We start from the raw sequence: 14,483 nt of genomic DNA on the forward strand, positions 1-14,483 counted from the left end.
GACACACAGGAGCACCACTCACCACTGGGCTTGGGGCAGCACCCCCCCACCCAGACCTGGACCCCCAGCCTTGGATGGAAGAAATGGCAGGGCTGGGACAGAGGGGAGGAGTATGGGCTTAGAGGCCCCACATCTTAACTGAGCTTGGGAGAGGTGTGAGGTAGAAGGCACCCAGTTTGTAAAGCCAGAGACCTACATCCCTGGATGAGTGAAGGTCAGAGCTTGAAGAGCAGGGAAATGCTTGGGCCCAACAATGGCGGCAGAGGCAGGGGGAGCCAGGCAGGAAGCGTCAGTCCTCACCTCACACACTTTGGGCCCTCCACCCCCAACCTTTCCACTCAGAGAAATGGTCTTTTTTTTTTTTTTTAAGTTTATTTATTTTTGAGACAGAGAGAGAGCATGAACGGGGGAGGGGCAGAGAGAGAGGGAGACACAGAATCGGAAGCAGGCTCCAGGCTCCGAGCCATCAGCCCAGAGCCCGACGTGGGGCTCGAACTCACAGACCGCAAGATCGTGACCTGAGCTGAAGTCAGACGCCCAACTGACTGAGCCACCCAGGCGCCCCAGAAATGGTCTTTTTAAAACTTATCAGTTGAATAACTGATGGGGATGCTTGGGTTGTCAGGGGCAAAAAGGCCAAGAATAACTTCTAACCCCCCAATGCCCTGAATCTTCTGAATAAATGGGTGGTTTAGGGTGCCTGTGCGTACGTGTTGATAATAAACCAGAGAAGGGAAAGACTGCTGAGCCGGCCAAGGAGCTAGGTGTCAAAGATAAACAGACATTAAAGGGGCGAAGACAGATTTTATTCAGGAACCACTGACAGTGGGGCAAAGTTTCATTCGGTCTGTGCAGAGGAGACTGGGCATTTCAAGGGAGAATGAGGGAGGAGGGAGGGGGCGAGCAAGGGCTCCAGTGGTCAAAGAAGTGAAAAATTACAAAGGATTGGCCAGTGTAAATGCAATGAGGCATCAGGGGTGCCTGCTAGCTTGCAGTGATCAAAGTGGGATCCTGTCCTCCCACAGAGCCTGGGAGACAGGCCCCAGCCTTCCTGATGATCACATTTCAAAGGAATGGCTTCCAGGTCCTTGAGGAAGACACTCCCGAGTGTAGGAGATACGCGCGTATACCTCAAAGGGACAGAGGAAGGAGTCATCATTATAAGCCCTTTCAGGTAAATGCTCTAAGAAAGGTAAGTCAGGAGCCCATCATCAGGTGTTTGCGAGGAACAAACACTAAATTCCCCAGGCAGCACTGAGCTCTCTCAGACAGGCATCTTAAAGAGGTCTCCTGGGGACATTCTAGGGACACGGCCCTGTGCTTCTGGAAGCCGTGCTGGAGTTTGGTGAGGGGATTGGATTGGTTTGTTATGTGCTGGGTTCTGCCATTCTCAGGGGCACTTCACGTTCCCTCCTTGAGATCAGGGTGAGGGCCTGATCCCCCTGAAGCTGGAGTGCCTGTTTAGGGCGCGGAAGGAGGCCAACAGGCCAGCACTTGCCTCCCTGCTGAGGTGGAGGGGGTGGGGGCTTTCCCCCACCCGCTCTGCAGCAGACAAAGGCAATCAGTGGGGGCAGTGGGGGGTGCCCACAGCCCTTGACCCACGCCATGGTATAAAATCCTCAGTTTGCCGAAAGGACCCCCTCCATATACATCAGGGTACTGGAAGCATCTTTAGCAACCTCGGGTAAGTCCAAACCGTTGTCACTTTGCCCCATGATGCCTGGACCCCGGGGATGCTGGATCTTGCTGGTTCCTAATATGACAGGCCTCTCAAAATGATGGGTGGGCTGGGCTATGGGAAGGGTGTGAATAGAAGAAGAAATTGGATTAGGCAGGAGAGAGAATGGGGATGAGAGTTGGCTTCAGAGTCTGGGCATCTAGGACCAAGGTGGTGAAATTCTTCCAGCACCCTCAAGAGGGCGCCTGCGTCTCTTGAAAGGATCAATTCAGGCACATCTTGAGGCCACCTGGCAGATGCCTGCACCCACTGTCGGCTCAGATTCAAAGGCCCCCAAGAATCTGGCAGTGTCTGGGTCCCAGCTGGGCAGTGATAAACAACAGTGGAGACACTATCAGCCCACGTTCCTGCGGATTGTCAGTGTGCTCAACCACTGCCCACCTACACTTTTCAGACGACACACTGGGTCAGGAAACTCCTTCTCTGGGAGACCCAGGTGTCCCCAACCACTCCTAGAGACTGCCCAGGAGGGCTGGGGGAGGGTGGTCAGGCTCCGTTTGCCTCCTCTCTTGCCAGGTAACAGCCGGCCAAGGACAACGGGTCCAGGATCACACTCTCACACCTACACACACACACACACACACACACACACACACACACACACAAAGCTTTCACAAGAGAACTTTTCCCTGGGTTTCTAACAGCCCTCTTGCTTGTGCAGCCCCCAGAGCTATCACACACTGGGACAGGAACCATGATGGTGCCTCAAGGGGCTAGGATCCGTGGGTACCCGGAATTCCTGACCAACTGGCTTCCAGGTCACAGCGCAGGTATCTTTCCCAGGTACACCCTGCCGGAGATTGTGCCGGCCACTGCCTTTACCCCCTCCCAATGCATGACAGACACGGGGGTCAGCCACTGGCCGGGGGCCAGGTCTCCCTGCACTGGCCAGGAGCTCAGAGGAGAGTGAGAATTCTAAATTCCAACCAGGCTTTTCAGGTCCTAATGAAGTTATATTTTGCGAAGGCTGGAAGACAGAACCTATTTTAAGCTATTAGCTTGGTTTGTAATCTTTAAGTATTTAACATATGGTGTATGGGCTCGTGTTTGTACTCCTATCCTGGGCCCTCCAAATGTTAGGGGCAGGGAGGGAGGAGAAGATTCTTTGCAGTGTGCTTCTGAAGGGTATGGAGGCAGGGGGAGCAGTCCACCTGTGGCCTCCCGGGAGGGATGACATTGGGAACGAGAAGGAAGTAGGCCACAACCAGTTTGGCAAAGAGGTCTTGGCTGATGTGGGAAGCCATCTCACAGAGGGGCCCAGGAGGTGGGAAAGGCAGGTCCTATTTGCCCTCTCTCCCTCCTCTGTCATTTAACAAGGCACTCCAGGCCCAGGGTAGCCTCTCCCCTCCTCCCTGGACCACCAGAGGCCGCCATACTTCCGTTCTGCTACCTGCCAGGCAGGGTGGTCTGGGAAGAGCACTGGACTAAGAGCCAGGAGATATGGCTGAGGCCCAGAACTCAGCTCTCCCGGCTCTGCCGTTTCTTCCCTGCCTGTTTCCCCTTCGCGGACTGGGCATAATCCAGTGGGCATAATCCACTGCGCAGTGGAACGACCAACAAAGGTGGCTTTAGAGGATGTGGGCTGGCGTCACCACGGGCTCTGCTGCCCCCACCGGTCCCCCCTTGCAGGCAGGTCCTCCTGGAGAGAGGGAAGCAGAATTGAGGGCGCGAGTGTGCAGACACCAGCGGGCGCCCTAAGTCTCCCAATACTTTTTGCCAAGAAAGGAGTACAAAGTATCTCCCCAAATGGTGAGGGGGTTCACACACCGGTCCAGGGGGGAAGGGGCAGCACCCTTCATCTCTGTGGTCCCCTCACCATCAGTCCCTGAGACAGAGCCCAGCATCCTTCTGTGAGCTGACTCATCCCCTCCCTAGTTAAGGAGCGTCGGGGCGCGGGAGCTCCGGCCCCACCCGCCTCACAAGCACCGGGAAACCTGGCAAAAGGGGCCAGAAGATCCTCGAGGCCAGGAAGTCCAGGCTGACAAAGTTGAAGGTCCGGAGGGCGGAAAGGGGCCCGCGCCCCCAGGCATCGCCTTCAGCGCGCGCTCCCGCACCGACCCCGGCGGGGGGGCAGGGGGAGGGCCGGGCTGGCGGGTGGCCGGGGAGCGAGCTGACTACCGACTTCGCGGGAGCCCGGGGACCGGAGCCGCGCCGCCCAGCCCGGCGATCGGCTGCAGCGGGCCCGGTGGCCGCGGGGCGGAGCCCGAGGACCGGAGACGCGCGTGCGCGGGGCCTCGGCCGCGGGGTGGGAGTGAGTGCGCCGCGTCCTCTGTGGTCTCTGCCCGGAGCTGCGCTGGCGCCCCGCTTCCTCCTGACCTGCACTGCCGGGCTCGGGACGCGTCCTCAGACCCGGTGGCCCGCCGCGGGGAGCCCGCCTGGGACGCGGGACGGGAGGGCGCGGGGAGCCCGGCCTCCGGGGCGGGACCGAGGGTGCCGGAGTCATCTGCGCACACCAAGGCGGGTCCCCTCTCCAGCACGGGCACCCGGGACCCTGCCCCCCCACCCCCAGCCTGCAGAGACAGCAGGCCCCGGGCACCCCTATCCTGGATGGCCTCCCCCAACACAGCATCCTCTGCCACTAGCCGCCTCCATCTCAGTGGGTTTGCGATGTGTCAGGGGATAAGTATCTGGAAAAAGGTGTCTTGGCTGAGCGGAGGATGGAAAAGGGGAAGCACGGGACGGAAGAGCCACAAGGGGTGAAAACAAGAGGCTGGAGGCAGGGATATCTGAAGGCAGAATAATTTAGGGCCGCGTGTCTGGAGAGGTGGTGACTAAGTTCTCTTCCTAGGTTGTCAGTTTCTCCTTGTATTTCTTTAAAACAACATAGCACAAGTTTTTTGTTTGTTTTTCCCCTCCTCGCCCCTGTTAAAATGAATGCATGTTCATTGTTGGACAGTTAGAAAGTAACAAAAAAGAGTAAAGCAAAAATACAAATGGCTTACAATCCATATCCCAGGGACTGACTTTCTTTCTCTTTCTTTCTTTCTTTCTTTCTTTCTTTCTTTCTTTCTTTCTTTCTCTTTTTTAATTCTATTTTTAAGTAATCTTACGCCCAACATAGGGCTAGAACTCCCAACCCGGAGATCAAGAGTCAAAAACTCCACTGACTGAGCCTTCCAGGTGCCCCCAGGGACTATCTTTCAAAGATTAATATTTTCTTCCATAAATGTTACATGATCACACCGTATGTGGTTTTGCGCCCTACATCAGGATCACATTCCCACATCCTTCAAAACCATGATTTTTAAAGTATGTGGAATATTCCATTGGAAAATAAGAGGCTTAGACTTATAACCTTTAAAATATATCATAATATAGCAATGAAAGTCCTTGAATCTTTGTCATCTGATTTTTTAGGCTAAATTACTGAAAACGGAATTATTAAGATCTAATGCAGTGGGTTTCAAGCCTGGCTGAACATTCCATTGCTCTGAGAACAGGTTTTACAAAGACCATGGCCAGAGTGGGGCCAGTTGTCACATGTTCTACTGACTGAGCCAGCCAGGTGCCCCTGGGCCTTGCCATTTCCAAAATGTTCCTCAGGGCGCTGGGCAGCTCAGTCGGTTAAATGTCTGACTTTGGCTCAGGTCATGATCTCAGGGTTCTTGAGTCCGAGCCCCGCATCTGACAGCTCAGAGCCTGAAGCCTGCTTTGGGTTCTGTGTCTCCCTCTCTCTCTCTCTCTCTGCCCCTACCCTGCTTGCATTGTCTCTCTCTCAAAATAAATAAACTTAAAAAAAAAATGTACGTGATGGGAAAACGGCACATCAGGCAAACAACAGTGCCCCCCACCCTTTATACAAATAAACAAATAAAAGAATACATACTCATTATAAATCAATAGTATATACAAAATAATATAACAAGCAATATAATAGTATAGTATAATACAGTGTACCTCGAAAGCGATAGATTCAAGCAGCTGAAAACTGAGCCCATTACTGCTGAAACGAGACCACAATTTCAACCATTATCAGAATTGCATTTTGAACACTGGGTTTTGTGAGAAGGAGTGAAGGTGGACCACAAAGGTTTTGGGGAGAGCACCAAAAAAAAAAAAAACAACAAACAAACAAACAAAACAAGCTGTACTACTTCTGGCAAAAGCTAACACTCGCTTGGCTAGTGCTATAAACTGAATGTTTATGTTCCTTCTCACCCAAATCCATATGTTGAAACCCAATCCCCAATGTGATGGTATTAGGAAGTGGGGAGGGGTTAGCCCCTGGCTGGTTCAGTCAGCAGAGCGTGTGATTCTTGATCTCAGAGTACTGAGATGGGGCTCCACTTTGGGTGTAGAGATTACTCAAAAAAAAGAAGGAGGAGAAGGAGAAGGAGAGGAAGAGGAAGAGAGAGGAAGAAGGAGAAGGGCCTTTGAGAGGTAATTAGGTGGTAAGGGTGGAGTCCTCATAAATAGGATTCGTGACCTTAGAAAAGAAACCTCAGGGCCGCTTGGGTGGCTCAGTTTGTTAAGCGTCTGACTTTGGCTCACGTCATGATCTCACGGTTCCTAAGTTCGAGCTCCAAGTCGGGCTCTGTGCTGACAGTGTGGAGCCTGCTTGGGATTCTCTCTCCCTCTCGCTCTGCCACTCCCATGACTTGCACTCTCTCTGTCTCTCTCAAAATAATCAAATAAACTTAAAAAAAACCAATGCTGCAATAAATATCTGTTCCTCATTTGTGCTTTTATAGGGATAGTTTCAAGATTGGGGTGCCAGAGTCAAAGCGTACTTCTCTCCATGAGTGAGTGAGAGGCAGGGGTGAAGCTTCAAAGCCTGAGGGACCTAGTGGGAATGAGTGCTGCTGGGGACAGCAGCAGAGCTCTCCTTTGTCACCCCTCAACCCCCACCCCACTCCCCAACCTCCCGCCTTGGAGAAAGTCAAGCCTCTTCCCTATTGCCTGTCTTACCCTAGTCAGGCCCAGAAGTTTTAGTAACGCTGACAATTAGTACATTTGCTGCAATTAAAGTAACATTCGTAACGTTTTAGCGCTTCTGTAGAATATAAAATTTTACATCACTATGACCCCAGCAAGGAAAAATGAATGCACTAAATGGAAAGAAATTACCTAAAAGGCAGCGTTTATCATGGTCTTTGGCGGCAGGAACATGAATGGTCATTTTCTCTTCTATGCATCTCCACATTTTTCTATATATTAAGAGAATCAGGTTATGTTTTAAACCATGGAATAAATGAAAAGTTGTAGGCAACTTTATAATAGAGACTTTGAGCTGTTACCAACAGAAGCCACAGGTCAATGTTGGCATCGCTAAGAATGGGACAGTCTGACATAATGTGCCTTGTGGGGACATGTGATGTGAAGTACTTAGCACCACCACTCAGCACCACCGAAATATCCTTATCCAATAGAAAAGTTAAACATTAATCACCTTTTTTCTTTAAGTTTATTTATTTTGAGAGAAAGAGAGAGAGAGAGAGAGCAAGCAGGGGAGGGGTAAAGAGCCAGACGTGGGTCTCAAACTCATGAAATGAGAGATTATGACCTGACCCGAAATCAAGATTCCCACCCTTAACCTATGGAGCCACCCAGGTACCCCACTCATCAAACCTTTAGATCTAATTTCATGTTCACAGGAAATACGGAAATAAGGGACAAGTTCAGTACCATCACAAAGTCACAGACAAATCTAGAATATGCGACATTGTATAGGAAAACCAGCCTGATGTCTTTAACAAGATAATAGTATGAAGAAGCGTGAGAGCAAGGTATACTCTCGATTAAAAGTGTGTGGACTTAGGGTTCCTGGTTGGCTCAGTTGGTGGAGCATGAGACTTGATCTCAGGGTCATGAGTTCAAGCCCTACATTGGGTGTAGGGCTTAAATAAATAAACTTAAAAAAAAAAAGACTATTTATCACCTCCAAAAAATTAATTTAAAAAATAAATACATAAAATAAAAGTGTGTGGACTTGACCAGACCCAGATTCAAATGGGCCAACTGCAAAAAGACATTTTTGGAAAATTTGGAAAATCGGGAAAGAAACGGACTAGGTGTTAGATGGTTAGGTGATATCAAAAAATTATTATTATTATTATTTTAGACATCATAATGGCACTGCAGTTTTGAAAAAACAGTCCATATGTTAGAAATGTAGGGTTGAAAGATGTAAGTTCTAGAGTTTAAAACAATAATAACGGGGGGGGGCCTGGGTGGCTCAGTCGATTGAGTGTCTGACTTTGGCTCAGGTCATGATCTCGCATCCGTGAGACAGAGAGAGAGCACGAACGGGGGAGGAGAAGAGAGAGAGGGAGACACAGAATAGGAAGCAGGCTCCAGGCTCCGCGCTGTCAGCACAGAGCCCGACACGGGGCTCGAACCCACGAACTGTGAGATCATGACCTGAGCTGAAGTCAGACACTCAACCGAACGAGCCACCCAGGTGCCCCTATATGGTCTGTTTTATATTTTCATAATGAAAACATTTTAAATTATTTTTAAAGGTGTTTTTTTTTTAAGTAGGCTCCATGCCTAACGTGGAGCTCAAACTCACAACCCAAGATCAAGAGTCACACACCCCACCCACTGACCCAGCTGGGCGCCCCTATACGTTAAAAATTTGTGCAACAGGTGGTTACATCGTGCAGGTCACAAATAGCTGGTGGGTATCCTGGGATAAAATTTCCAGGAACACCATCCTACATGATGCAAAAATTGCTTATTTTCTTTTTTTTTTAATTTTTTTTAACGTTTTATTTATTTTTGAGACAGAGAGAGACAGAGCATGAACAGGGGAGGGTCAGAGAGAGAGGGAGACACAGAATCTGAAGCAGGCTCCAGGCTCTGAGCTGTCAGCACAGAGCCCGACGCGGGGCTCGAACCCACGGACCGTGAGATTATGACCTGAGCCGAAGTCAGATGCTTAACCGACTGAGCCACCCAGGCGCCCCCAAAATTGCTTATTTTCAAGTAGCTCAGATGAAAGTGCTCAAATGGTTAGTTTCAGTGGTGAAAACAAGAAGCATGATACCAAAGGAACAATTTGGATCAGTTTCATAAAACAGGAAAGCGACAAAGCAGTATTTCTAAATGTCTGTAATACCTTGCCTTATTCTGTGTAGTGTCTTTCAATAAAAAAGTGTAGTGAACCTAGCAATAGAAATTATGAAGCTACTTTAAAAATGTATATGGAGGGACGCCTGGGTGGCTCGGTTGATTGAGCGTATGACTCTTGATTGCAGCTCAGATCGTGATCCCGGGGTTGTGGAATCGAGCCCAAAGTTGGGCTCTGCACTGGGCTTGAAGCCTGCTTGAGATTCTCTCTTTCCCTCTGCCCCTGTTCTTTTCCCCTGTTTGCTCTCACTCTCTCAAATAAATAAAATGAAAAAAAAAATTTAATGCGTATGGAATGGTTTTGAGGTAAAGACTACAGATTGAATATATGCACATATTTTTCTCCTTGCCAAAGCATTGCTAAAGGAAATGAAATGGATTTATTTTAGCAATATTTGATTATCATACAAATTTACTCTTTTTAGATACAGTTCTGTTTTTTTTTAAATTTATTTTTAAATTTATTTTGAGAGAGATAGAGAGTGAGGGGGGAAGGGGCAGAGAGAGAGGGAAGAATCCTAAGCAGGCTCTGTGCTGTCAGCACAGAACCCCATGCGAGGCTCAAACTCGCAAACCGTAAGATCATGACCTGAGCTGAAATCAAGTCAGACGCTTAACCGACTGAGCCACCCAGGTGCCCCGCAGTTCTATTATTTTTGACAAATGCATACGGTTGTGAAACCACCACCACAGTCACCTCCCAGAATTCTGTGTGTTTATGTTGTCAGTTTCCCCCCAGCCCCCAACAGCCACTGATCTGTTTTATGTCCCTATAGTTTTGCCCAATAGTTATCCCGAATGTCATATAAATGGAATCATACAATATATAGCCTTTCGAGCCTGGCTTCTTGCATTTAACCATAATGCGTTTGAGATTCATGCGATTGCATATATCTACAGTCGATTTCTTTTTGTTGCTGGGAAGTTTTCCCTTGTATGGGTGTGTCATAATTTGTTTATTTAGTCACCAGCTGAAGAGCATTTGGGTTATTTCCAGTTCTTGGCAATTGTGGATGAAGCCACCATAGATATCCTTGTACAGATATTTGTGTGGACTTAAACTTTCTCTTCACTTGGATAAATACTGAGGGGTGGAATTGCTGACCCTTACACTAGGTGGGTGTGTGCTTAGCTTTACAAAAAATTGTTAAGTATATGTCTAATCTTATTAGAAACTGCCAAACTGTGGTTTTTAGCTATTTTATTTATTTGTTTTTGTTTATTTTTGAGAGAGTGCAAGCAGGGGAGGGGCAGAGAGAGGGGGACAGAGGATCCAAAGTGGGCTTTTGCGCTGAGAGCAGCCAGCCCGATATGGGGCTTGAACCCATGAACCACGGGATCATGACCTGAGCCATAGTGGGATGCTCAACCAACTAAGCCACCCAGGTGCCCCTGTTTTCAGCTATTTTAATAGACATGTTAGTGGTATCTCATTGTGGCTTTTTAAATTTGCATTTCTCTAAAGAGTAATGATCTGCGAATTTTTTCATGTGTTTGTTATCATGAATATATCTCCCTTACGGAAGCACCTGTTCTTGGCCCTTTTATTATTAGGCTGTTTGTTTTCTTATTATTGAGTTTGGAGACTTACTTACATATTCTAGGTCCAAAGCCTTTATCAGATACATGTTTCGCAAATATTATCTCTCAGCCTATGGCTTATCCTTTTTTTCTCTTAACAGTGTCATCTGAACAGCGTAGGTTTTTAGTTTTGATGAAATAGAGTTTTATCAATTTTTTTTCCTCTTATGGATCATGCTTTTGGTGTAGTGTTAAGAAGATTTCTGCCTAACCTAAAATCAAAAATATTGTCTCCTGTGTTTTCTAGAAGTTTTATAGTTTTACACTTAGGTCTATGATCCGTTTTGAGCTAATCTTCATAGTAAGTCTCTTTAGAGAGATTAAAAATAAGGAAAAAAAATAGATTTTACTGTCACTTTCATTTTTACCATCACCACCACACTTGATTTCTTTAGGTGGAGCCAAGTTTCTGTCTGTTTATCACATCCAAAGGGACATTTACAGGCATTAAAAGACAAGCATGGTGACTGAGATAGGACACAGGATCCACAAAATGTTGGAAGCTGGAAACAAATGGTGAGTGATAACTGACCTGAAGAAGCTGCCTGTGAACCTAGTAGTGGAAAAAGCCTAGGGCAACCCTGAGTTTTACATGGTTCCCTCTGGTATGGAAGGTGCCAGATACGTCTGGAAATGGGGGAGAAGGTAAGGTTGAAAGAAAAAGGCGGGGAGGAAGGAGGGTTATTTAAGATCCTGTTTAAGAAACAGGTTCGTCCTCAGACGCTTCCCATTCAACACAGCTGAGCAACCTTCCTTTCCGATTCCCCAGAGAAAACTGGGGATTTATCTGATGGAGAGGTTAGAATACATGGTCTCTGAGCCACAAGATGTCAGGTGTAGCTAAGGGCAGGACCACTGTTCAACAACCAGGAGGATAAGGGATATTTACATAAGTTAAATTTTAAGACCACCTTCCCAAACCTCTTCTTCCACTTAGTGCCCAGACTCCGGCCATGATGCTTCAGCCCCATGGGCGAGAGGTCAAGGGGTCCTTCTTAGAGAGTCCAACTAGCTCATGAGGAAAGATGCACAAAAGATCCAGCCTGACTTCTACACGAGTCCACTGGAGATAAGCCCACTCATGAACTCAGCTATTCCAATACGTTTTTAGTGCCCCATTCTCAAACATAAGCAGAAAGGGTCACTCCCTCTCTGCCCCCCTGGTAACAAGGCTTTCCCAAGCGATAGCCCATCACCAAATGTGGATTTTGAGCATTTCAGGTTGGAGCGGACCACAAGCTTTCAGCAGAGATCTCTTCAGCGAAGATAAAATAGACTCCTATCAAAGCACAGCATCACAAAACGCAAATACTAGTGATCCAGAAAAGACCCTACAAGCTTCCCAAGAGAGAGAGAAAAAAGTTCATATATGAAAGATCAAAAACCAGAAAGGTTTAGACCTCTCAGGAGCAACACTGGAAATTGGAAGACCGTGAACCATAACTTCTCTGAGGGAAAGTTATTTCTTAGAATTTTGTAGCCAGGAAAACTAGTAGTTTCGTGTGAACCAAATGAAAAAATTCAAGATGTGCAAATCCTGAAAACACTTACCTGCCACACAGCCCTTCTCAGGAAGCTACTGGAACATATCCTCTACCAAAATGAGGACAGAAGCCAAGAAAGAAAAGACACAGGACACAGGAATCAGAAATCCAATTCAAGAGAGACGCCAAAGGACTCCCCAGGGTGAGAGTGGGCTGCAGGTGTGGCTAGCTCCCCCACCCCCTGGCTGGCTCAGCCCGCAGAGGATGTGATTCTTGATGTTGGGGTTGTGAGTTCGAACCCCACATTGGGTGTGGAGATTACTTTTTAAAAATTGTTCAGAAAAGGAGTATTCATAGCGTTCTATGAGTTTCAGTTGTGAATAGGGTTTTACATGGTCCCCCTAATGTAAACATGGAATATTGATCTAGCATATCATATTTCCAGCCATACTTAAGATCTAATTCTATTGCAAATGTGTGGGGAAGTGAGCATGTTCATGAGGCAGGGATGGGAGGTTATAAATCCTTATCATCCATGCTGGGAAGTAGATAATGTCTCTAAATTGAAAAATGAATAAGCAGCTATATAAACATGTTATTTTGAGCCAAAAAAAGATCAAAGGGGGTTGCCTCTGAAGAACAAATAAAGGGGGCTGTGGGACGCTAACACTTTTCATAACAAGCCTTCTGGAATAATTTAACTCTTTAAACTACTGTGTGATAAAAGTTAGAAAGGAGAGCTAAATTTTAAAAATTAAATGGTGGAGATTTGTGTTTATTGACCAGGAAGCATTTCTATGATTTACTCTTGAGTAAGAAAAGCAAATTTCATAAGCAATGTCAATGGTATGATCCAATATTCATTATTATAAAGTGAAAAGAAAAAATCATGACTCTGGGTATATATTTTTATGTTTCTAGAAGCATAACGAATGGTATGCAAGGGTACACATTAAACTGTAAACAGTGGTTGTGTCAGTGGGATGGAAGAGAGGGAAATTATTATGATGCCTTTTGCATTGTTTGACATGTTATTATGAACAGATACACATATTACTTTTGTAACAAAAAATGTTAACGGCATCTTTGCAACTTGACAATGTGATTCTAAATGTTACTGGTATTCTAGAAGAATAAGCACACGAGACCATATAAGAAAAAAAATTGAAAAATACTTTTTTTTGTTGTTGTTAATGTTTATTTATTTTTGAGAGACAGAGACAGAGCATGAGCAGGGGAAGGGAAGAGAGAGAGGGAGACACAGAATCCGAAGCAGGCTCTAGGTTGTCAGCACAGAGCCCGACCCGGGGCTCGAACTCACAAACCGTGAGATCATGACCTGAGCGGAAGTCGGACGCTTAACCGACTGAGTCACCCAGGCGCCCCTGAAAAATACTTTAAAAAACTTTTTTTAAGTTTATTTATTTAAAAGATATATTTAATCTTTATTTATTTTTGAGAGAGAGAGACAAAGACAGAGTGCGAGCAGGGGAGGAACAGAGAGAGAGGGAGACAGAATTCGAAGCAGGCTCCAGGCTTTAAGCTGTCAGCACAGAGCCTGATGCGGGGCTTGAACTCACAAACTGTGAGATCATGACCCGAGCCAAAATCAAGAGTTGGGTGGTTAACTGAGCCATCCAGGTGCCCCTGAAAAATAGTTTTTTTTGCCCCCAACAAATTCCCAGGCCTTCTGCGTGTGATGTTATCTTGCTCCCTGTTTCGGTCTTTCGCTGCGGTTTAACAAACTACCCGAAACTAAGTGGCTTGAAACAACATACAGAACTGCTCACGGTTCTGTATTCTTGGCAGGCTCAGTGGGTGGTTCTGTCGGTCTTGCTGGTGGCCCATATAGCTGCATTCAGCTGGCAGGTCAGCTGAGGTGGGGTCAGCCGGGACAGTCAAGCTTCTCTCTCTCCATGTAGTCTAAGGGCCTGTGTGTTCCGTCTCTCTACTTCATCTGGCCAGCAGGGTACCCGGACTTCTTAAATGGTGATTCAGAGCTGCCAAGAGCACAAACAGAGAACATAAGTAAGATTTAAACCCGGAACTGGCACACTTCTGCCTCCATGCACCAACTGAAGCAGGTCATAGGCCAGCCCAGGGCCAAGGACACGGACATCAGGAGGCGTGGGTCGTTGGGACCTGCCCACGTGTCTCACTGCCGGTCATCCTAATTGAACTAATTGTACTTCTTCACATGTCTCATGTTTGCTCAGTTAACTCTTAGGACGTTAGAGCTTCCACTGGCAGGACGGTGCGCCGCCAGAAGGGATGAGCTGGGAGTTCGTCTTCTGCGCGCGAGGACATCTAGATCCTTCCTTCCCAGTCATGGGGCCCACCCTCTGTGAAAACATTTCTGCGAGTGTCACTCATGCCTGCTGCTCAGCAGCAGTGACTGAGGGGGAAGCCAGGCACCACTCCCTGCTCCAGAGGCAGCCACCCTGACTCATGCTCCAGAACAGTCTTCTACAGAAATGTGTGTTGTGATTTTCTTCCTCGGGAAGGCCGTTCTTGACTGATCTCCATATTATAGGAATTCTTGGGCATTTCTGTTTTTGACATAGTATGAAGCCGGCACCCCACCTTTCCTGTCGGTCTGTGGGGTTTGG

This window comes from Acinonyx jubatus, chromosome E1 (genome assembly GCF_027475565.1).
Source record: "Acinonyx jubatus isolate Ajub_Pintada_27869175 chromosome E1, VMU_Ajub_asm_v1.0, whole genome shotgun sequence".
In the NCBI taxonomy this organism is placed as follows: domain Eukaryota; kingdom Metazoa; phylum Chordata; class Mammalia; order Carnivora; family Felidae; genus Acinonyx; species Acinonyx jubatus.